The sequence below is a fragment of the Macaca fascicularis genome, chromosome 4 (assembly GCF_037993035.2).
Source record: "Macaca fascicularis isolate 582-1 chromosome 4, T2T-MFA8v1.1".
NCBI lineage: Eukaryota > Metazoa > Chordata > Mammalia > Primates > Cercopithecidae > Macaca > Macaca fascicularis.
The window spans coordinates 36,462,666-36,488,924 of NC_088378.1; the positions used below are offsets into that span (position 1 = coordinate 36,462,666).

A 26,259-nucleotide genomic window follows, 5' to 3' on the forward strand; every position below is an offset into this window, starting at 1 on the left:
TTTTTACCATTACTTTTAATCGTGGTTTTTGCCATTAAAAGTAACGGTAAAAATGGCGATAACATTTGCACCAACCTCAATATCTAATTTAACAAACACACAGGACCTGCTCAGGAATGTATGGGTAATAGGGCTCTAATTTTAATGGAAAAGGTTAAATTTGAAATAGCAGAGCCAACTACTGAGAAGCAAATGTCATATAAAATGTTTATCAAACCTTCCTGACAGAGGAAGGAGAACGAATGACTCTCCCCTTTCAGCAGCCAGCATCTCAGAATGGAAGGGACACTGAGATACTGCCACAGGAGGCAGGTGAGATGACATTCTCTGCCTCTTCAATCCACACCACTCCAATCAGGGTTTGGAAAGAAGGTTGAAAAGGAATGTCCCTGCGTACTGAACTGTGCACAGCAAAGAATTTCAACTACTGCCACTCCATCTTTTCCATGAATATGCACTGGAATACCGCAAAGTTGTTGGTGGTCAATTTGTAAGCCAGCTCTCTACTAAGAGCCCGCTACATGCCCAGCATTAAACTAAGCATGTGGGGGTGCAAACAAAACAAAACAAAACAAACAAAACACACTGACACAGTATCTGCTTAAATCAAGTTTGTCATTTAGGAGGAAGGATAAAGCTAATAATGCAAACCAACAAAAAAACCCCACAAATCCATAAAAGATCACGTGCTAGGCTAAAATGAGAAGGGCTACAAAAAGAATGACCATCACCCTTGTCTAGAAAGAATTTATGAAATAGAAACATAAGATCTGGATGCTTGGTTATGACCAGTATGCAGAACAACAAAGGCAACGACACGAAGGCTGGGGTGGAGAGACCCAGAGCACATGGAAAGGCCACACGCAGTATGGTATTTACTAAAGGAAGGGAAGGTTCCTGGTCAACCCTGGATCAGACGATTCACAGCTGGGACAAAGGGGAAACAACAGAAAGGGAAAGAGAGGAATGGCCTAACATTTCTCACACATTTGCGACATGAAAAGTATTTCACATAGACTAATTTAATTTTCACAACCTCCTCCTCCTCCTTAAATTAAGTGGCATATTCTTGTTTTAATGATGAGCAAACAGCAGGCTTATTATGATTAAGTAATGGCAACCCAACCCACCCACAGGTGGAGGTGGGATTCAGTCCCAGGATTCTGATGCCAAGGCTATCCATGCTTGCTACCACATAGAACTAAGGCCACAGAAGATTTCTGGGAGAGAAGCCACAGTGAAATGTGTCTTTGCTCTAAGAAACAGTGTTGGCAGGAAGTACAACAGCTGTACTGTTGAGACCGTTAGAACAGTACTGGTTCCATGCCTGGAACTCTGGTGCACTTTGAATGTGTCTGGCCACCCTGAGAGCCCTGGCTGCTTTTAGATATTCTCCAATTTCCCTCTCAGGTACAGTTGATCCATTCTGCGCTCTTTGGGTCGCACCAAATCCTAGAGATAGATCCAAAAGCAATTTCATAAAAGGATAAATTCAAACCTAAAGTCAGACAGCTGGACCACTACAGTAGGGAGACAGGAATAAACTTCCTTCCAGGTAGCCTTGGACTTGGGCCCAGGCAGAACAAGAGCAGACATGGGGATTCACTGACACCAACACCATCCGGGACATCCTTGAAACCATGCAATTTTAAATGCATCTCCAAGTCACTTAAAAAACAAATACAGGTTTTGAATAGCCAAAACAATTTTAAGCAAAAAGAACAAAGCTGGAGGCATCACATTACCTGACCTCAAATTATACTAAAAGGATATAGTAACTAAAACAGCACGATATTCATATAAAAACAGACAGATAGAACAATGGAATGGAATAGAGAAGTCAGAAGTCAAGTCACACATCTACAGTCAATTGATCTTTTTGGCAAAGTTGACATAAACATACACTGAGGAAAGGACACCCTTTTCAATACATGGTGCTGGGAAAATTGGATCGCCACATGCGGAAGAGTGAAACTGGACCCTTATCTGTCATCATATAAAAAAAAAAATCAACTCAAGATGGATTAAAGACTTAAAAGTAATACCTAAAACGATTAAAATACTAAAAGAAAATCTAGAGAAAACTCTTCTGGACATTGGTTTAGGCAAAGAATTTATGACTAAGACCTCAAAAGCACAGGCAACAAAACAAAAAATAGACAAATGAGATTTAATTAAACTAAAAAGCTTCCGCACAGCAAAATAAATAATAAACAGAATGAACAGACAACCTGCAGAATGGGGGAAAAATATCTGCAAACTATACATCCAATGAGATTAATATCCAGAATTTACAAGAAACTCAACTAAAAAAAAAAAAAAAAAACCCACAAATAACCCCATTAAAAAGGGGCCAAAGCCATGAATAGACATTTTTCAAAAGAAGACATACAAATGGCCAAGAAGCATATGAAAAATGCTTAACATCAATAAGCATCAGATAAATGCAAATTAAAACCACAATGAGACATCATCTCACAACAGTCAGAATGGCTATCAAAAAGTCATCCACAAACACATCTTGAGCAGAAAAAAAAGAAAAAAGAAAAAAAAAGTCAAACAAGTAGAGATGTTGGTAAGGATGCAGAGAAAAAGGAACACACTGTTGGTGAGAGTGTAAAGTAGTACAGCCTCTATAGAAAACAGCATGGCAAGTCATCAAAGAACTAAAAATAGAACTAATAGTTGATCCAGTAACCTCATTATTACCCAAAAAGAAAAAAAAAAATTATACCAAAAAGGTATCTGCACTTGTATGCCTATTGTAGCATTATTCACAATAGTAAAGATTTGGAATCAACCTAAGTGCCCATCAGGTGTCTATTAACATTCCTGAAAGGATAAAGAAAATGTAGTGTATATAAATGCAACGGAATACTATTCAGCCTTAAAAAAGACTGATGTCTTTTGCAGCAACACAGATGGAACTGGAGGCCATTATCTTAAATGAAATGACTCAGAAAAAAGTCAAACGCTGCATGTTCTCACTTGTAAGCGGAAGCTAAATAATGTGTACACATGGACAGAGTGTGGAATAATAAGACCCTGGAGACTCAAAAGAATGGGAGCATGAGGGATGAGAAATTACTTAATGGGTACAATGTGCATTATTCAGGTGATGGTTACACTAAAAGCCCAGACTTCACCGCTATGCAATATTTCCACGTAACAAAACCGCATGTGCACCCCTTAAATTCATATAAATAAAGTGATTTTATTGAGATATGGCAATACAATACACCTACTTGAAGAACACAATCCAATGGTTTTTAATATACTCGCAACATTGTACAATCATTACTTTTAGAACATTTCTATTACTCTAAAAGGAAAGTTTGTCATCATTAGCAATCACTCTCCACTTCTCCCCAACCTCACTGGCCAAAGGCAACTCCTAATCTACTTTGTATCTTTATAGGTTTGCCTATTCTGGACATTTCATAGGAATGGAATCATACAATGTGTTCTTCGAGACTAGCTTCTTTCTCTTAACATGCTTCCAAGGTCCATCTGTGCTGTATCATATATCAGTACTTCATTCCTTGTTACTGCCAAACAATATTCCAAGGTATGGATAAAGACAATTTTCTCTTGGTTCAATGACATCTTCCTTTCTCCTTTCCCTCTATCAGGTAGATCTCTGGAAAAACTGGCTTACAAGCCAAAACAAACACATTGAGTGAAAAATTGTTCAGTTTGTTATTCCTGTACTCTCTGGGGACGCTCCTCCATACACATGGTTCCATTTTAATGATACCTGAATGAGTCACACATCCATGTATCCAGTTCATACCCTTGGCTTTCTCTCGTGTCTACATGTCTGTGAAGCTACAAGAACTCAGCCATTTCCTGTGCAGCACACAATGGAAGTAGCAACAAGAAACCTCTACTTTGGGCAAGACACTTTGCATTTGGGCCCATTGCCAGGATCAAAATGAGATAATGCACATCCAGAGACAATTGCTTTTCCACCCTACACAGAGGAAAGTTATGATCTGTTCTTGCAGCTACAGGACCAACATCAGCATAAGACCATCAGAAACTCACCTGTCTCAAAACCATGCAATCACACCTGAGGCCTACTCTCTCTCCCATAAACAGCTCTATCAAGTCAAGGATAGTATTCTACAGCATCTTCCTTACCCCCGAAACTCACACCAGTGAACTCCAAGTCTTCTCACTGTTTTCTTTCAAGGCCACCTTTTTTCCTCTCTGGAAAATCAACCACTTAGTCACAAACACAATCAATTTTCTTCATCACTTTCCTCAAGCTACTAAACGCAAGAAAGTTCCTGCTGGTGAGACAATTGGCAACTGGCTTCATTCACCCAAAGTGGTGCCACTTAGATTGACTGGAATCGTAAGTTTTGTTTTACTTTTTCTTTGTTTGGCTGTTGTTGTTGTCATTGTTGTTTGAGACAAGAGCACCCAGGCTGGAGTGCAGTGGTGTGATCACGACTCACTAAAGCCCTGACTTCCGGGCACAGGCAATCCTCCCATCTCAGCATCCCGAGTAGCTGGGACCACAGGCACCTGCCACCACATCCCACTAATTTTTTGATTTTTTTTATAGAGATGGGGGTCTCACTTTGATGCCCAGGCTGGTCTTGAACTCCTGGGCTCATGCGATCCTCTGGTCTCAGCCTCCCAAAGTGCTGTGATTACAGGTTTGAGCCACTGTATCTAGCCAGGTATCATGAGTGAAGAATGAAAAGCAATTTGCGAAAGATAGAAAGATATGTAAAATAAAACAAAGTTAACAATGGCCAACACTCATCTAGTACTCATATTTCCTAAACATTGTGCTTACGACTTTTAAATTTATTTTCTCAGTTAATTCTTACAAGCCTATGATGTGGGTATAATTACTAATGTGATTTTTTTACATGAAGAAATTGAGGCATAATGAGAATAAATAATCTGCTTAAGCAAAGGAGCTAAAATTTGAAAATAACCATAGAGCTGACATTTTTTAAACACTAAACCATACTGCTTCCTCGTACAACAAAATTAAGAGCAGATGAACTCACTCAGTTAGAAAAACCAAAAACCAAATTTGGGCTGGGTGCAGTGGCTCACGCCTGTAATCCCAGAACTTTGGAAGGCCGAGGCAGGCAGATCACAAGGTCAAGAGATCGAAACCATCCTGGCCAACATGGTGAAATCTCGTCTCTACTAAAAATACAAAAATTAACTGGGTGTGGTGGCATGCACCTGTAGTGCCAGCTACTCAGGAGGCTGAGGCAGGAGAATCGCTTGAATCCAGGAGGCGGAGGTTGCAGTGAGCCGAGATCACACCACTGCACTCCAGCCTGGCAACAGAGTGAGACTCATCTCAAAAAAAGAAAGAAAAAAGAAAAACCAGATTTACCACTTTTCTGCAAGCCCCGTATGAAGTTTTGCTATTCCTCCACTCCTAAGATGAAGGAACATGCCTGGGATAACTACAGGAGTTGATCAAGGTAACAGAGAGGAATAGCTTACTCCTTTTCTCTATTATTATTCTAATACGTGGTATCCAAAAGGCAACAACAGGTGGCTCTTTTGATAATGAGACACACAAAGGAAAGGAACCAAATGGTTGTCTTTAAAATATACGTATACAAATACATGCAGAGACAGATACGATAGGTAACTACAAATTAATTAAAAGCTTATGATCTCTGTGTATAGGCTAAATGGGTGCTGATTCAGATGTCTGCTTTTCCACATCAGTCTCCATTACCTAGCCCAGAGCAGCTATGCACTAAAGTACTCTTGTTGAATACTTTTGAAAACCCACTCAGAATTCCTATTTCATTGCTCAGAATAATAATTATAGAATTCATTACCTAGACCTGCACTAATAGAGTAGCCACTAACTAAACGGGCTGTTAAAACTTAAATTATAGTGGTTACTAGAAGCAGGGAAGGATGGCGGGAGGGGGGATAGCCAAAGGTTGGTTAACTAACACTAAAATACAGCTAGGTAGGAGGAATGAAGTCTAGTGTTCTATACCCCTAAAACGCGACTATAATTAATTACAATTTATTGCATATTTTCAAATAGCTAGAAGAATGAATTGTGAATCCTCTTAACACAAAGAAATGTTAAATGTTTGAGGTAATGGATATGCTAATTATCCTGATTTGATCATTACACATTGTATACATCTACTGAGGTATCACATGTACCCCACAAATGTGTATAATCATTATCTGTCAATTAAAATAAAAGCAAAAAATATCTTATTATAAGCTGTTAACAAGGTAACTGCAGTAAGAAACTACACTTTTACTCTACATTTCATTTTTTGATGTGACAATTTACACCGTTTTATATTGTATATCACTTAAATTACATTGTAGCTCTTGTTTTTAAAAAATTAAAATTAATTAAAATTAAGTTAAATGAAAAATTCAGTTCCTCGGTCATACTAGACACCTTTCAAACGTTCAAAAATTCTGTGTTCCTAGTGGCCAGCAGCTTGGACAGCTCATTCACAGACCACGTCCATCATCACAGAAAGAGCTATTGCACAGTGCCAATCTCCACATCGCAATAATCATCTTTCTATGAAGATACACAAACACCATAAAGAGAAAAACAGGAAGGGAGAATCAAAGTGCAACACTCAGATGAGCGTCTTCTCAAGACTGCTTCTAAAGAACACAAAAGAATGAACAAAGGGAACGTTAAAATGTAATCTTAAAGTGTCAAACACTACTCCCAGTTAAAATCAGATACACTGTAGAATCCTTAAGATTTCCATTTAGCATATATCTCATGCTCTATAAATCTACTCTGGGCAAAGAAGGGGTCAATTTCACTTTCTTAATCATTAACATCAGCATAAACAACTGGACTTCTCTCTACCCTCTACCCCAAATAAGTTCTGACGGGTGGGGGGTGAGCATTTTTTTGCCTGTTTTGTGGATTGCACTATTCTCAGTGCCTGGCTACATCATAAGTGCTTAACAAATATTTGTAGAATGAATGAATGTACCCACTTCCTAAGAACACACACCCAGCGTGAGGGTAAATATTACCATTTCTAAAACATAAAATTCCAGTGCCTTCTTTCAGATCCCGAAGGTCGCAGGCTCCTTGCTGCCTTAGGCCTTTGCTGGGTGCCATTTCCTATTTCTAGAAGGCTCTTCTCATGATCTCCATGTGACTGGCTCCTTCTCCCCAGCAAGGCCTCATCACATGCTAGAGAAACCTTTGTGACCACTCTGATCTGAAAGTGAGAACTCACCACAGGCCACTCTTTGTCAATCTAACTTACTGCTTCACAATACTCAATAGTCTAATTAGTTACTGTTTATTATTGATCCCTACACCTCTGGAATACAAACCTTTATTATTGATCCCTATACCTCTGGAATACAAACAGGAGCTACTTCTGGAATATAAACAGGGGATAGATGACCTTGTCATTCTGTGTAATCTACAGTGCCTGGTGCATACTAAATGCTCAAGGAACTGTCTACATAAGTATCCTCTGCACAAACTACATTAACTGCATTCTTTGGCCTTAGATCTTCCATCACTGAACTTTTGTACTACTTGGTTTTAGTTCACAATATCAAGGATTATTTTTTTCACACTTTCACACATGAAACTTGCAAATTAAATGGAATCACAGCAAACTTTACTCAGACTTACTGTGGATATTTTCTATAATTTACTTTTCAATCATCAGCACTTAAAGTTTGGGGTCATAATCAAAATGAGAATTGATTTTGTTATCAAGAGCAACATAAGTAACATATCCGAGGAAAAATGATGATGTTAATGACTTAATATGGTATCATATTAACCTCTGCAGACACTGTGAAGTTAAGAGCATAATTCTTAACTAGTCACAAGTCTGAGGCCAACTTCTCAAAGTGGCCTATAAGGCCTGGCCACATCACAAACACAGTTTAACACCATTATTAGCCTCTGCCCAGGTGTGCTCAGAGAACCTGCAGAAGAAACGCTCACTTCCAACATTATTAAATAGCACAGCATTTCATAATTACTTTCTTTTCTTCCAGATTCTAGGCAAGTTTTATATACTATATATAATTATAGTCAGAATACAACGATCTGAGGTAAACAAAAATTAACGTATATAGATAACAGTCAAGCAAATGTGAGAAATTTGTGGGAAAAAAACACACAGCATTTGATCAGAAATGCAACTTTTTTTTCTTTGTCTGAATTTAAAGAAAGTAAGTAACTAAAAAACAAGGTGGAGGAAATACTAGAAATATTTTATGTATGTTTAAAGGTTTTTATGTAAATTAATTAAACGTGTATACTAAGAATGTCAAAGTATGTTAAGTCATCAAGCCAAATAAAACAAATACTACGAGCCACTGAATAAACAAACATACACGGTTTGTCTGCTACAGCCATACATTTTTCAGTTCCTCTATATTCGGGAAGTTTAAAGTGTGTTTTTCAATCCATGAGTTGAAAAGAGGAAGAGGTCATTTGGTCGTGTCTGGATTCCTGGGCTGGGCCCCAGCCGGGTCTGGCGCCGGCCACGCCGTGCGCCTCGGGAGCGCTGCCCATGGGACCACGGCGGGTGCGTGGCTGGCCAGGCCCACCTAACCACAGCCGCGCACTCCAGGAATGCGGAACGCGCCGCGCCCCTGCACCCGGCCTGGGGGTATGGGGAGCCGCAGGCGCTCCGGGAGCCGGGGCAGTCCGGCCCTTCCTCACCTACCGAGTGCCTGCTGCAGAGCGCAGGGCGGCGGCCACCTGACCACGCGCACAAACAAGGAGGAGCGGCGCCGCAGGGGCACCGCGCCTCCCTGTCGCACGGCCAGGAAACCCCCCTCCCCAGGGTCCTCTTACCTGGACCTCGGTGGCTCCCTCCTACACCTCCGACCACCGTCACCCACCGACCCCCGAGCCTTCAGCTGCAATTCTCAGCTGATGGGCGGTGGCGTGGGGACGCCCAATGCGCATGCCCGCAGCACAATTCAAGGAAGAAGGCGGGGTTCACCCCTTTTCTATTGGCCCGCGGGGCTGAGTGACAGCGGCCCTCACCGCCCCTTCGGTTCCAAGCTAAGGAATGGGAGTATCAGCAAAATTGCAAGGGAGCTGTTCTTTGAAGCCTGACGTAGAGATGGTGAACGCCTCTTAGCCTGCGTGCAAAAAAGCAGAGGACAGAATGGAGGACAGTTGTCTTCTTTATCTGGTGAAGCCTTCTTGCACGCAGGTCTTCACCCCGCCCCTTTAGCTCCTGCCTATCTTGTTTGCTAACCTTTAACTGCAGTAGATCGCGTTCACAGCTCTATCGAAAAATGCAAAGGCGAATACAAAATCCTAGCGGGAACAATGAAGGAATAAGTGAAGAGTCATCTCTGGGTCCTCACTTAGTAAACAAGTTTTCCTAGTACGTACAAGTCATTCGAAGCATTCCTGAAAAGCAGGGCGTAGTTTTCACAGGGTTTAAAACAAGCAGAGACTGTTCCAATGATAAATATGCAAATATAATATAATTGTTAGATGAAAAGCATCAATTGCTACAAATGAAAGAAAGCCCTCACCAAATTAATTAGAAGATAGATTGGCTTAGCCTTCGCCTATATTAAGGAAACACTATTTTCTAAAATGATTACCCGGATATGTGATATCAAAAGTCCAGATGCACTTAGGTGGAAAAAAGCAAAACCTAGTATAGAATTCTGGTTGAAACTCACCAACACTAAGTGTGGAATGTTATCTGTTTAAGAGAGATGGACAGAGAAAGAATAACCCAGAAAAGGAGTAACCCACAAGATAGGAAATAAACCAGGAAAAGGCAAACTAGAGAATGAAGGGAAAAAAGAGGGAATGGTCCATCATGTCATCTGTCACAGAAAGTTCAAGTAAATAAAGAACTGAAAGTAGTGCATTGTACTTGAGAATTAGGAAGTGGCTGGTGAACGTAGGAAGAGACATTTCAATCGTTGAAGGAACTCATGAAAGGATCTTACATCTGTGTGAGGTTTAGTGCACTTTCCAAATACCATTCATATTATCTTTGATAGACCTCTGGGCTCTGGGAGGGGAAGGTACAATGCACTACAGAAGAACCTGAGATTAACTGGCCTCTTCAAGTTGCCCTGATAGTTACTGACTATGCTGGGACCAAAACTTAGCTGTCTGAGCCCTCATTCTGGGCTTATTGCAATTTCTTGCTTTAAAATATGTTATGAATGGATTCCTTCCAGGTCTTTTGAAAACTTAAGAATAAGATTTCATCCTTTGGTATTTAAATGGAAAAAAATAAATATGTCTAGACAACCTTGCAAAATTTAGAAGTATTAGGATAAATGAATTACAAAGAGTTCCTGACACTTATAATATTTCATCTGTGAATCTGGCTGCTACCAAGTTAAATTCAGCCAGGTGTCTTGAACCTGGTAGGGCTTTAAAAGTCTCCTAATTTGATGAGTGATAATGTCACATCTCCTCAAATAAATCCTTTCCATGTGCAGAAGTTACCTGCGACTGAAGGTTTGTAATTTGGATTTTCAGAAATAGTAATTTGGAGATTTGAGCCTTCTTGGAGAGATTTTGAAGGAAACCAGAAGTTCTTGAGTGGAGAATGTTATCTGCATTCTTGTTGTGTCCTTATTAATATAAATACCTCCTAGGATGGAGAACTGTCCACTGCTGTATCTCCAGTGTCTGGGATAGCAATTCCAGGGAATAGAAGGAGATACTTGCTGGTTCATTTAATAGTTACTAAACTAAAAATATTTTTTACATGACCACTGTATGATTCTCTGGGAAAGCCAAAGAAGTAAAAGACGCAAAAAGGTGAATAGAGCAAGACAGGGACTTATTGGTAAGTGAGAAGTACAAACTGACTTATGAAAGTTTGTTTTTTATTTATAATACAATGGGAAAACCACAACTAGTTTAAAAAATCTGTGCTAGATTAAAAGGAAGCTTAAATTAATACTTAATAAACAAGAGTTAGTGCAGTTGTACCTTATTTTTAAGCACCTTCCATGTCTCTCTACAGTCTAACTTGTTTTCTGTTTAAGATCACACAAGTGCCTAGTCATATGCCAAGTACAGGATCAATTTTGCCCTAGCTTTTGAACATGGAGGTAATAAACAGGTATCCCATGGAAATCTTACATGGAGCATTATAGCATGGTGACTGGTATATTTGTTTCTAATTTTACCTCCTGGTGACTGGTATTTTCGTTTCTAATTTTACCTCCTAAGTGTTATTCGTATGTGCCCTCTTCTCTCTGTCCCTCACAGTTGACATCCTGATCCACTGCAATAGCCTCCTTGTTGGATCTTCTATCCCCGGGTCTACTCAACTTTATTATTGTCAAAGCCACCACTGAATATTTGAAGCTCCAATCTGAGAATTTTGCTCCAGGCTTCATGCCATTTCCATGATTGCAGCATTCCCTGAACTGTAAATCTTAAGAAAAAAACCCAAAATGATTAAATTGGGGAGAGCCGGGGAATTATGTGGGTTGAAGTAAGGAATCAGGGACTTGGTCTACAAAGAAATGTTTGGGAAACATATTATATTACATTCTTGAAGATTCACAGAACATATTTGTAAATTAAAGGCACTGAGAAGTGGTTCAGAAAAGAAACATGTATAAATTTCTTTTACCTGGTATTTTATGAGTGTATTTGACGGTGGAACTTGTCTGTAAAACTTTTAAATATGCATAATGGAAAACACTGCTCTCAAAATCAAGTTCAAGCCCCTCGCATATGCGCAGGGTGAGCACACATTTAGTTTGCTAGGACAGTCCTAGTTAATGCTTGTTGTCCTGGCCACCTGTCTTCTGAGCATGCCCTTTCATTCTGAAACGTACTTCAGTTCAGATGATGCATCATATGGTCCCTACACATATAAGGACCACGTGGTCTCAATCCTGCCTTTCCAAACATCAAAATTTATGCTTGAAATATGTTGGCTTAAATAACTTCTCTATATCTGTCTGCTCACCCCTCCCTCCCAGCAGCTAGCTCCCCAATCACAAACCAGGGGTTTTCTTATTTCTTTGCTTCGCTCACGTAGTTCCCATTAGCTAGAATACATTTTCTCTTCTCCCCCATGTTTTAAATAATTCTTTATTTTGAAATAACTTTAGATTTATAGAAGACCTGCAAAAATAGTAGAGCACTCCTATATATACTTCACCCAGCTTCCCCTAATGTTCCCCTAATGTTCCCCTAATGTTAACATCTTACATAACCATGGTCCACTTGTCAAAACTAAGAAATTAGCATTGGTATAGCAGTACCAACTAAACTAGCTTGTATTTTCCCTGCTCCAGCTCTAGAAGCAGTTATTTTGCTATTGAGCTCTTCTTCCTTTCATTGGAAAATGTTGTTTAGAAATCAAGGGCCAGGACCACCAGGCACAGTAGCATGGCTCACACCTGTAAACCCAGCACTTTGGAAGGCGAAGGCAGGCACATCTTTTGAGCCCAGGAGTTCGAGACCAACCTAGGCAATGGGGCAAAACCCCCTTGTGATGGTTAATACTGAGTATCAACTTGATTCGATTGAAGGATGCAAAGTATTGATCTTGGGTATGTCTGTGAGGGTGTCACCAACAGAGATTAACATTTGAGTCAGTGGGCTGGAAAACACAGACCCACCCTTAATCTGGTGGGCACCATCTAATCAGCTGCCAGCAAATATAAAGCAGGCAGAAAAACGTGAAAAGGCTAGACTAGCCTAGCCTCCCAGCCTACATCTTTCTCCCACGCTGGATGCTTCCTGCCCCCGAACATCCAAGTTTTTCAGCTTTGGAACTCAGACTGGCTTTCCTTGCTCCTTAGCCTGCAGACAGCCTATTGTGGGACCTTGTGATCATGTGAGTTAATATTTAATAAACTCATATATATATAATTGTATATATATGTATGTATATATGTGTATAACTCATATATATGTATAATTCTGTTCCTCTAGAGAACCTTGGCTAATACACCCATTTCTACAAAAATTAGCTGGGTGTGGTGATGTGCACAGTAGCTGTAGTCCCAACTACTCAGGAGGCTGAGGTGGGAGGATTGCCTGAGCCCAAGAGGTCAAGGCTGCAGTGTGTCAAGATCATGCCACTGCACTGCAGCCTAGGCAACAGAGTGAGACCCTGTCCCCCACCCTACCAAAAAAAGAAAAGAAGAGAAATCAAGATCAAGGCACTAGCCTTCTCATTGTTACTAGGGTGTTAATGCTTCTATGCTCCCCTCAATGGACAGAGCTAGGAAATAAATGTATATATACTAATTCATGTATGTAGGATATTTACTCCAGGCTTCATGCCATCCTCATGTTTGCTGCATGCCCCAAAATATATTTCGTAAAAATAAAAGTGCTTGGACTGGGCAGAGGTAGGGTTTGTGTGAGTTGGGGCAGGGAATCAGGGAACTGGTCCATAGAGAAATGTATGTAGTATAAATTATATGCAGTATAAGCCTTATAAAAAATATGTCTATATATTTAATTTTATATGAAACTGCCAAATTGTTTTCCAATTGTTTTACATATCCATAACTGTATCAGATTTTATCTATATACATAAAAACATGAATTCATCTAGGCATTCCCAACTGTAATCCAACATTATAGGGGTCATTCTAACCTTCCCTCATCCTAATTTTTAGCTTCTTTCTCTAGAAGTGAGAAACCTAGCTCCCATTATCTACAATTTATGTTCTTATTTGTACAATGTAAAAAATTAGGTTGTTACAAAGGTAATTGTGCTTTTTGCCATTATACCGCAATTACCTTTGCACCAACCTAATAGCTTCAAAATTGCTAACTCCTACTCTGTGTGGGAAAAAAATCTTTAGTGCAGTGTTTATGTGTAGTTCTTCTTGTCTTTAGTCTTACAGTATTGAGTCAAAACAATGTTTTCTTAAAAATCACCATGGTCGGCTCTTTACCTATCCCCTTCAGTGAAATTAGGTTGTGTTTGCTTTGCAGTTAAATTCATTTCTCATAGATCTGCATTCTATTCTATGATCCACAAATATACTGATTGATTTTCTCAAAAATTGCATAAAGCTCATTGTTTGTGGTATATAGTTCTGTAGATTTTTGACAGATGCATAGAGTAATATATCCATAACGCCAATACCATAGAGAACAGTTCTATCATACTGAAAATTCCCTTTCACGACAACCTTTATTCAACCCATCCCCCTCCTCCCTTCCATGGCAACCACTTATGTTTTCTATCACCAGAGTTTTGCCTTTTCTAGAATGTCCTATAAATTCGATCATACGATGTATAACCTTTTGGGTCTGATTTCTTTCACTTAGCAGAATGCATTTAAGATACATACACATTGTTGTATAAATCTATAGTTTGTTTTTTTGTGGCTGAATAATATTCCATTGTTCGGCTATAACATGGCTTATTTATCCATTCACCTCTTCATTGTTTCCATTTTTTTGGCAATTATGAATAAAACTTCTATAAATACTTAAATACAGATTTTGGTAACAATAGAAATTTTCAATCACTTGAGTGAATATCTAGAAGTAGGTTTGTTGGGCTGTATAAGTGTATATTTATTCATTTATTTTTGCTTTAAATATTACTCTGGGGGAGGGGCCACCACACTTCTACTCAATGAAGAGAAATGTTTTTACAATCTAGAGGTAATTTTTTTACACCTATTATGGCATGAATTCATAGGAAATAAGTTCTAGCAGACAGGCTCCTTCCTATTGGTTCTCACAAAGTGTGTTTCTCTGGATGGAGCAGGCTGCTGCTTTAATTGCACTCAGGTGACTTTCTCCTTGAGATCCATCTTTTTCTGATCATTTTCCTTCACTTGTTTCAAGAAGCTGTCTCGGCACTTAGCGTACTTAATATGCTCAATATGCACATTAATTATCTTGGCAAGAATCATGCCCTTAACTTGTTTGTTTACAACAATGCCAACAGTATGCTGGGTAACACTGTAGACTCTTCCAGTTTTTCCATGGTGACACTTGTGGGGCATTCATTTTTGAACAGCACCCATCCTCTTGATGACTACAATATCACCTTTCTTGTAGATTCGCATGTATGTGGCCAAAAGAACAACTCCATGTTTTCTAAAAGGCCTAGAGAACATGTATCAGGTGCCTCTCCTCTTTCCATTTGTGTTCATCATTTTGGCAAATTACTGGAAGATGTCAATTCTGGTTCTACATTTAATTTTACAAAATTCTTCCAAATTGTTTTCCAAGGTGGCTATATCATTTTGCATTCCCATCAGCAATGATTGAAGATCTCTGTTACTCTACTTCTTTGTCACCTTTTAATATTGTTGAATTGAAAAAATTTTTTCATTCTCATATTCTCATGGGTGTGTAGTGACATCTCATTGTGATTTTATGCATGCTTATTTGAAATCCATATGTCTTCTTTAGTGAAATGTTAATTCAAATCTTTTGCCTATTTTTTATTAGGTTGTTTTCCCACTGTTGAGTTTTAGGAATTATTTTTGTATTCTGGTACTTTATCAAATTTATCATTTGCATGCATTTTCTCCTAGTCTGTAGCTCTGTAGCTTATCTTTTCATTCTCTTCTTTTAAAATTTCTAAAATTTTCTTTCAGAAAAGATCTGGGATCTGGCTATGTTGCCCAGGCTAGAATGCAGTGGCTATACATAGGCCAGATCATTGGACATACAACTTTTTAAACTTCTGGGCTCAAGCAATCCTTTCTTCTCAGCCTCCCGAGTAGCTAGGACTATAGGCACATGCCACCACACCCTGCTCATTCTCTTAATGGTGTCTTTCATGGAGAAATAAATCTTTAATTTTGATAAATTTCAGGTGGCCATATTTTTGTTTTATAAATTATGCCTTTAGTGATTAATTTAAAAGCTCATCACCAAACCCAAAGTTATACGGATTTTTCCTGTAGTTTATTCTCAAAGTTTTATGGTTTTACATTTTACATATAGGTTTACAATTCATTTTCAGTTAATTTTTGTGGAATGTATCAGGTATCTGTTAAGGTTTATTTCGTTTGTTTTTTTGCATGTGAATGTCCAATTATTTCAGTACCTTTGTTGAAAAGTCTATCTTTTCTCCATTGAATTGCCTTCGCATTTTTGCCGAAAACTCAGTTGACTATATTTTTGTGAACCTGTCTCTATTTTTCATATGCTGTTCTATTAATCTATGTTTATATTTTCTCCAACATCATGCTGTCTTGATTACTGAAGCTCTCTAGAGTAAGTTTTGAAATTGTATAATATGAGTCCTCTGACTTTTTTGTTTTCCAGAATTTTTGATCATTTCAGTTTCTTGGCTTTTCTATAGAGATTTTAGAAGCAGTTAGTCAATATCTACAAAATCATGCTGGAATTTGATTGGGATTGTTCTGACTCTACAGAACACATTGGGAAGAACTGACATCTTAATATTGAGACTTTCAATTCATAAACATAGTATATCTCCATATCTATTTAGATTTTCTTATATTGTTTTTCATCAGTGTTTTGTAATTTACAATATACAGATTCTGCACATATCTTGTGAGTCATATGTAATTTATTCATTTGGGTACTATTGTGAATGTATTTTTAAATTTTAATTTTTACTTCTTCTTTGCTGAAATATGGAAATATTATTGGTTTTTGTATAACATCCTTGTATTCTGTGACCTTACTAAATGAATGTATTAGTTTTATGAGCTTTTTGTGTATTCTTTAGAATTTCTACATAGACAGTTGTTCTGTGAAAGGGTATATATAAAAAGTGACCCCCAAATGCCAAAAAAGGCAAGAAACCAAAAAAGGAGGCAGACAAACCTAGTTCATTGATATTGAGTGACTTATTAGAGGGAACTTACAGACAGCAGCATGGTCTTGGGTGGCCACAAGACAAATAGATCTCTGCACTGCAACCCTCGAGATCCAGGGCATATATCTTGAGGGAAAAGTATATGTGCTCTGGAAGGAATATGTAGGTGGCTATGAGCATCAGGGCCTAAGATTTCTGTAACAGCATCAAGGGAGGTTTTGGAGAAAAACTTACAATAAATAGGCATTTCTAAATAAAAAGTAATACATCAGCAAGACATTTTGGCAGCATTCCTGGACTTGGGGTTAGTCAGAAGTCGCATGGCAGATTAGCATTTAAAATAAAGTCACTCTTTTCCCCACAAAAACAAATATAATCTGTGAATATAGTTTTATTTTTTTCTTATTCTGTATGCATTTTATTTCTTTTTCTTGCTCTGTCAAACTAATTAGAACTTCCATTATGACACTGAATAGTACTAATAAGAGAGGTCATCCATGCTGGGTTTCTGATCTTAGGAGGAAAGCATTCAGTTTCTCACTACTAAGCAGGATGAACAGCATGATGTTTGCTGTAGATTTTTTAAGATTTCTTTTCCTAGATTAAGGATGTTTTCTTCTACTTCTAGTTTGCTGAGAATTTTAATCATTAATTAATGCTAAGTTTTGTCAAATGCTTTTTCTCCACCTATTGATTACATACTTTTACTTTTTAGTCTGTTAATATAGTAAAGAGATAGTAATTGATTTTCAAATATTGAGCCAGCCTTGCATTCCTAGGATTAATCCCACTTGGTGGTGATATATTATTCTTATTATACATTGCTGGATTTTATTTGCTAACATATTGTTGAAAATGCTTGTATTTGTATTTTTGAGGGCTATTGTCTATAGTTTTTGCTTGTTTTTCACTTGTAATGTTTTTGCCTGGTTTCAGCATCATGGCAATGCTGATCTCATGTAAGTGGAATGTGTCCCCTCCTTTTCTATTTTCTGAAAAAGATTTTGTAGGATTGGTATTATTTTGTCCTTAAATATCAGTAGGATTCACCAGTGAAACCACAAGGGCCTTAGTTTGTATGTTTTTAAAGATTTTTAACTATACAGCACATTCATTAGATGTAGGACCATTCAATTGATCTATCTCTTCTTGAGTGAGTTTCGGTAGTTTGTTTCTTTTAAGAGGTTTGCCTATTTCATCTAAGTTGTTGAATTTATATATATAGGGCTGTTTGTAGCATTCCCCATTCTCTCTTTGATGTCTCAGTATTAGTAATAATATTCTTTCTTCTGTTTCTGATACTAAAATTTGCATCTTCTCTCTTTTTTCTCTTGGCCTGGAAACAGGTTTATTAATACTATTGATTTTTTTAAGCTTTTGGTTCCATTGATTTTTTCCCATTATTTTTTGGTTTTCAATTTTATTTATTTTTGTCCTAATATTTATTTCCTTCCTTCTACTTGCTTTAAGTTTAATTTGTTCCTTTTTTTCTTAAGCTGGAAGCTTAAGTTACTGACTTGAGATTTTTCTTCTTTTCTTATATAAGCATTTACTGCTATATATTTTCACTTAAGTACTGCTTTAGCTGCATCACACACATTTTGATATCTTGTATTTTTTACTTTCATTTAATTCAAAATATTTTTTAGATAACCCTTAAGACACCCTCTTTGACCCATGGTGATATTTAGAAACGTATTATTTAATTTTCCAAATATTTGAAGTGTTTAAGATAATTTTATGTTATTAATATTTAGTGTATTTTTATGGTCAGAAAACAACTTTGTATGATTTCTATTCTTTTAAATTTATTAAGTTTTGTTTGATGGTCAGAAAATCATTACACCTGACTCTGAGTGGATCAAAGATGACAGACAGGGCCCAACTGGGGGCAAGTTTGAACGTTGCCAGTTTGATATTTGGTACTAGGCAGAGTGGCTAATGTCCATGTTTTGCCACATGTATTTTACTCTGGCCAGAATGGAAAACATTAATTCGGTTCCCCCATGCAATCCCTCATGTGGCGTCATACAAAATTGAGAGGCTTCTGCCTGTGGGTCCATGAAACCAAAAAAGATGATTTTCCTTTGTATTGCGGTTTGACCCCCAGGACTATGGTGAAGCCAGCAGGGTCACTAGGGCCGCTCAAGGAAAGGGAACCCAGAAACGTGGCATTCAAACAAAAATGGTAAGGATTTCTTAGCAGTCAGACTTCTGGCCTCTCTGTTTCTTTGCAAACCAGTTGTAGGAATGGTAAAAAAATCACTGTCTCCTCTGCAAAGTTTTAATTAATAAGAAAAAGGATTCATGAGGGTAGTCTTAAGCTGTAGTGAATCTGGTGTACTTTGTGCTAAGAATTTGTCTTTCTGTGTTGTTCTGTCATAAAAAGAGGTCCTTAGGATAGACTGCGGGCCTAGGACCCCCATAGGCTCACTGTTCAAGCCAGCCCAGCAAACTGGTCAGGTACGCACTTTGCTGCAGGTGCCTGAAACAAAAAAAAAAACTCATTGAGATTTCCCTCCCATCTTGTTTTACGTCCTTGGGAGCTTCACCCTGTAACTACATGGTGGTACTTTCTCTTGGTCTCTGCCATTCAGGAAACAGGAATTTTGGGGTTCATATCATAGTTAGTTCTAAAAATTATCTTAATCAGTTAAAATTATCTTAATCACTTTTGCAAGCTCAGAAGTGACTGCTTTCAGCTCCTTCTGAGAAAAGCAATGGAAACTGCCCAATGCTGTAGCTTGGTGCCTCAGGCTTTATCTTTTCACAGTGGTGGCCAGGGCTCAATTCCTGGTTTAGGGAATGAGTCCTTTCTGGTTCATTATCTCTGTGACTTTTGCCATTTATTGATTCTCTTCCTCTTTATGAACAACTTCTGACTTCCCATCTTGAATTTTCCTTTCTCTGAGCACGTGGGGGGTTACCTTTGGTAAGTTCAAAAGTCAGAAATATTTTTTGTTTGTTCTGGCTAGAGTCCGGAAATAAGATATTTGGTTACAAGTCAGTTTCATTAAAAGCAGATATTCAAGCTATAGGTATATTTGAAAGGCCTTCATGGTTTTTTTTCTATTCTTGGATCTTGGTTTTTTTAGAAAAACTTTTTTTTTTTAATTTCTTTTCGGTCATTTGAATTGTTTTACTTTATTTGTCTCCTTGCCATGCTTGATGCACACACGAGAGGACCTAAGATAACTTCAGAAAGCCTGGGACTCCTTGGGGAAAACAGGAAGTGCCACACAACTGTTTTGGGAAAAATCTCTGTTTTCCTCATGAGACCCCAGGAATTAAAGCTAAATGCTAAATGTACTTTTGGGGATAGTTAATGGCACTTATGGGGCAATACATGGCTCTTTGCACATTTGGATCAGAGAAGCATGCTCTTGGCCACCTAGAAGATATGGCTATGTCCCCATTCACCTCATCCCCACTGAGAGATGACTCCCATGGGACGTGGGTTGATTCCCTCTTTTTTGGGTGTGGGGAAGGATCCAGGATCTGGTATAAAAACAAGACCCTTAATTTTGGGGGATCTCTTTTGCCTTCAGGATGTGCCTGCTTATGAGACCCTAGAAACTCTGTCTTCCTAGCCCTGCTTTTCCGAGGACTCCACTCTGAAGCCAGTAATCCAATTAAGAAACTTGAAAACTGGCAAATGAAAAATCTTACCAATACTGCATCTTCTGTTTTTCTGTGTATTTATATGTGTTGTGTGTGTGACATTCATAAATAAAAGAGCTCGGGTTAATTGGCTTAACAATAATAAGCACTTAAATCAAATTTTGTTTCAGAAAAATAAAAACTGTAATGTCTTTTACTTTATGTGACTGTAGTAAGCTTTGGGAAATAAAGAGTTTTAAAGACTATTGGTAAAATAAAGATAGTTGGTCTAAATTAGGTAGGTCAGATATTAGGTTTGCTAAATTCTTTAAGGTAATAAACTGCTTCTTTAACTTTTGAAAGTTGTTCAACTTACCTGCTTTGGAGCCATTAGATTCCAGGTAAGGTCTGGAGACATGTGGAGTTAGCCAAGCCCCTGGCTATGCTAAAAAACAGTCAGACTTATCTGTCTTGGGCCCTAGGCTTCACACCTAGTACATCATTAAAATCCACTTACTTAGCAGGTTTTTCACCAGAAATAAAAATCACTAAGAGTTAACATTGCAACATGTAATTAAGACACTGAAAAAACAGTTTTACATGCAAAAATTGTAAAAAAAAATTTTACAAGCAGGTGAAATGTGCTTTTGACGAAAGATAATAAGAAAGTATGGGAATGTGTGTGTTTTCTTTTTGTTGTTTGTTTTATTGTTTGCCTAGATTAAAGGGCTAAGGGATTGTTTTAAGTTACAAAGGATAAAGCTGAAGGTTTAAGCAAGTTGTGGAAAGTTTGTGAAAAATTAATCTTGTAAAAGAAATTCTGTGTGTGAACATATTGGCTAAATTTAAAGGGGTATTATTCAGTTTTTCCATAAATTGAACATTGCAATAAAAGCACAACAGGGTTCTCTTAGAGCACTGATCTCTTTAATAAAAATTTATAAAGGATTATTAAAGGTTTATGAGAATCTCACCTTACGGTCAAACTGATTAAAATAGGATAGATTTGTCTATAAGATGCTATTAAAAATTGGGGTTGACACTAATAGTACACTAATGCAAAGGTGAAATTTGGCTTTCTCTCTTGAACAAGATTTTCGTAGAATATTAAAGAATGATGAAAGATTTTTGTTTGCCTTTTGAATAAGCCACAGGAAAAAGAAGGAAAAAAAAGAGACAGATTGTTTGGAAAGTTAAGTCTTCCCTCTATCAATGAGTAAATGTTTTTGCCTTTTTAAAAATTTCAGGTAACCATTTTGACTAAATGAAAGACCTGTGGTGGCCTGGAATTCTATTTTATAATAGCAAGTGTTTTAAAGTTTTAACATGTTTGACATGCTTCATAAAATCAAATTTCAGTTTCAAAATGATCTTTCCTGACCTCTAACTTTGGGATGCAACAGAGGGCCCCTGAAGCATCCCCAAAGGGAGGTAAACAGGATTATTTGACATGTTAAGTTACATGAGAAGCATTGTCAAAATAAAAAATAATGTTTAATCCTCTTTAGGTTACATTTTAGTGAATGTTATTAATACATGTTCCAAGCTGAATGGAATGTCTAAAATTCTAATACATCCAAGTATATGCTATCAAACATAGTTATGGTTAAGTTATTTCAGGCCACAGAAATAACCGAATTTCTTTGTCAATTGTGTCTTTAACTATGACTATTCACTTATTTCCACAGTTAATTGCTTAACGCTGATGCAGTATCTGGAAATTTCACAAGCATGGAAAAAATCCTAGAATACAGTGTCTTTTAGGAGGATCATGAAATGATGGAAAGGACCAAAAGCACCTTTGAATACAGGTTTTATTTATTTATTTATTATTTATTTTTTCGAGACGGAGTCTTGCTCTGTTGCTCAGACTGGAATGCAGTGGCATGATCTCAGCTCACTGCAACCTCCACCTCCTGGGTTCTGCAGGGAAGGGAGAGAGTAGAGAGTAGCCATGCGTTAAAGTATTTGGTGTGGGGATAATTTTAAAATAGACATTTCCGTTTTGGGCATTTACCTGTTTAGCCTTGGCGTCCCCTCGTTTGATCAACCCAGTACTGTTCAGATTGACCGCTAAGGGGCAGCAGAGTATGGGAAAATAAGAGGGCCATGAACAAGAATGACGTTATCTTAAAAATAGTTCAGCAATAAAGAAATGCCAAGAAATAATGAGTAATATGTCACAATCCCCTTTATATTTTTACCTACAACTTTAAAAATTTTATTTTCAATCACCATAATTTATAATATGGTTAAGTAAATTATTTCTAAATTATGAATAAACTTTCCTCAAAAATTAGTATTTGAAAATACTTTTTTAAAGAAATTAAGAAAACTATCATGACTTAATATTTCTTCCGATACTGATCAAGAAGTGGACATTTTTTTAAGTGGTTGAAAAAAAATTATATCATTTGAACTCTGTTAAGAATATTAATCAGATTTTGGTCTAGAAAGAATCTAATAATAGAAATTTCAGACCATTACTATATGATATGGTTTGCCTGTGCCTCCACCCAAATCTCATCTTGAATTGCAGCTCCCATAATCTCCATGTGTCATGGGAGCGACCCGATGGGAAGTAATTGAATCATCGGGGACAGGACTTTGCTGTGCTGTTCTCATGACAGTGAATAAGTCTCATGAGATCTGATGGTTTTATAAAGAGAAGTTCCCCTGCACACGGTCTCTCTTGCCTGCTACCATGTAACACATCCCTTTGCTCTTCCTTCAGCTTCTACCATGATTGTGAGGCTTCCTCAGCCATGTAGAACTGTGAGTCCATTAAACTTCTTTCCTTTATAAATTAACCAGTCTTGGATATGTCTTTATTAGCAGCACGAGAACAGACTAATGCATTATATCTAACTAGTTCCATAGTCATAAAGTAAAATACAGCATTTTGAACAATTTTGTTCAGGCCATAGTGCAGGATAGTAATTATTTGACTTGCATGTGACATGAGAAAAGCAATTTCATTACTTCACAGTGATATTTGGTAGATACCTGACACACAGTAGATTTATAATAAATAACCATTTCTTTAACTCTTAGTTCCCTGGGTGATTAATCGTGACATATAAGATGATGGCCCCCAAATAAATCTCTCTAGTCTTTTGAGCTCTACACAGATCTATCCATCTGTTTATTGGACAATTCCCAATAGGATTGTTCAAAGGCATCTCAACATCAAGACATGCCAACTGGAAATCTCCTCCCCTTCCACCCTCTACCCATGCTTTTTCCTCTACCAGCTTATATAGGCCAGAATGTAAGAAATCATCCTGGAATTTTCATTTTTTCTCATCCACAACATCAAATCCATTTTCAGATTGTTTTAGGCAGAAACTTAATTTATTATAAAGGTTTCAGGAAGACCCCATAATTTACAGGAAGACATAAGAACCAGGCTCAGAGAGGAATCAGGCGAACATTCCACCACTGAATGATCTGCTTAGAAAGCCACCGCAGAAATTTGCAATCTTAGCTGAACCCTGTCACCATCCCCATGGAACAGCATCACTGCAGCTGCTGGGAAGAATCTCTTACTCCCACTCTGTTTGTGTCACATCTTCAGTTTCTGAGTGGCTGTGGGGACAAGAATGACTTGACTTTAAATGCTAATCTGCTGACTAACCCCCAGTCTGGGAATGCCACCAAAATGTCTAGTTGATGTCTAGAAATGCCTATTCATGGTAGGTTTCCTCTAAAGAAATCCGAGATGCTGCTGAAGAAATCATAGACATGATGCTCACAATCACCTGTAGGTTTCTTCCAGAACACATATACTTTCCCCCCAAGATAGAAGCCCTGGATCTGGGAGGTTGCAGTATGGAAATCTATTTGTCTTGCAACTGCCTAAGACGTTGCTTCTGTCTATAAGTTCCCCCAATAAAATATTGACAAACTGAATTTGTCTGCCTCCTTCTTTGATTTCTTGGCTCCTTTGGCATTTGGGAGTCACTTTGGCGTATATGGCCCTTTCATGGACCCATGTGCATGCATGCATCTTGTAGACACTGGGGAGTCATGGTGCATGGAGAGGGCCAATAGCATAACTTGGGCCCTGATTTCGCCTCTCTTGATATTCCTCACCAATAGGAAGAGTATATGAATATTAGGCAATCAAATTAATACGTATCCCCTACAATTCACACACTTTAGCTCCCTCTACTTACATCTAAATGGTTTTCTCTTTCTGTTTATGTAATAATTCCTTGTATAACCCCAAACATATTCATCTCTTACCCAAGTGGCAACTCAGTCGTCCCAGTTACTGCTTCAGCTTCAAGTTCATGACTTCTGGGTGGCATATGTTCCTACTCTAGTCCTCTTAAAATCATCTCTCGATAATTAATAACTTATTGACTAAATTATACAGTTACATACCACTACACGTTGAGCATCTAAAATCCAAAAATTTGAAATACAGAATTTCAAATCTGAAACTTTCTGAGCATCAGCGTGGCACTTAAAGGAAATGCTCATTGGAGTATTTCAGGTTTTGAATTTTCAGATTTGGGATGCTTAATACGTAAGTACTAGTGTTTCAGATTTGGGTTTTTTGTTTTTGGTTTTTTTGTTGTTGTTTTTTGGATTTTGGAGTACTTGCATTGTACTTATTTTTATTTATTTATTTATTTATTTATTTATTTATTTATTTATTTGAGACAGAGTCTTGCTCTGTTGCCCAGGCTGGAGTGCAGTGGTGCAATCTTGGCTCACTGCAAGCTCCACCTCCTGGGTTCACGCCATTCTCCTGCCTCAGTCTCCTGAGTAGCTGGGACTACAGGCACCCGCCACCATGCCTGGCTTTTTTTTTTTTTTTTTTTTTTTTGTATTTTTAGAAGAGATGGGGTTTCACCGTGTTAGCCAGGATGGTCTCAATCTCCTGACCCCATGGTCCACCCACCTCGGCCTCCCAACTGTCTTGCCCTTTAGTCTCCTTTATTCTGGAGAAGTTCTTTAGGCTTTTACAATGTTAACATTTTTGAAGAATATAACCTCAATCCCCACCGCCCTCCACCCTTTTAAAAATAGGATGTTTCTCAACTTGGGTTTTTCTGAAATTTCTTCGTGATTAAATCCAGGTTATGCACTCCAGACTAGAATACCGTGTACAGCATATTTTGTGCTTCTCACAGTATCTTATCCAGAGGCATACCCCGCCATCTGCCCTTCATTGGGGATATTAATTTTGATCATCTTGTCAGGGTCTTGTTTGATGTCTCCACTATATAGCTACTATTTTTTCTTTTGCAGGTAATAAGCAATTTCTTGGAAACATTTTAAACCATATAAATACTACCTGATTCTCATAAAACTCCACTCGTCCTCAATTTAGCATCTAGTGATGAATCTTGCCTAAGTCAATATTAATGTGATGTCTCCAAAACAATGTTTCAAATTTATACTCTCTTCATAGGTACCAGTTGGCACTTTGCATTCTATTGTAAGAAAGAGTTTTCATTTATTATCTATCTATCTATCTGTTTATCTATTAATTAATCATTTTATCTATATCTGATTAGTGTGGCCTCATTCTTTTTCAATGGTTTATACCTTTTATTCCACATAGTTATATAAGGACTCAAATTGTCCCACATTCAGTCAATAGGAGCTCATTTATGCTAGCAACATCATTCTTATGAAATACTCCAACATTAAAAAAAATCCTCCTTAATTTTTGGCATCAAAATGTGTTCCAGTTTCCTCCTGTACTTCCTTCCCTGTCCAATATGGGAATGAACCATTTCTTTGAATAAGAAAGAAGCACCAGTTGCTCTTACTGGTTAAAAGTATTAAACACCAAGATGTGGGTCTTAGGGGTTCTCCTTGCTACTCAAGTGTCTTTGCTTCCAGGAATGGGCAAGTTTTAAGACACTCTAAA

At 37.8% G+C, this 26,259-nt stretch overlaps 1 protein-coding gene across 1 annotated transcript in view; it reads right to left on the reverse strand.

Annotated features, from left to right (window-relative positions):
- The window catches only part of STX7 (syntaxin 7), a 56,271-nt gene extending 47,331 nt beyond the window's left edge, over window positions 1-8,940 (reverse strand). The window contains exon 1 of the mRNA XM_045391514.3: window positions 8,831-8,940. The gene's annotated coding sequence lies outside the window, so the exon portion shown is untranslated. The remainder of the gene's footprint in view (window positions 1-8,830) is intronic.
- Window positions 8,941-26,259: the final 17,319 nt, after the last annotated feature.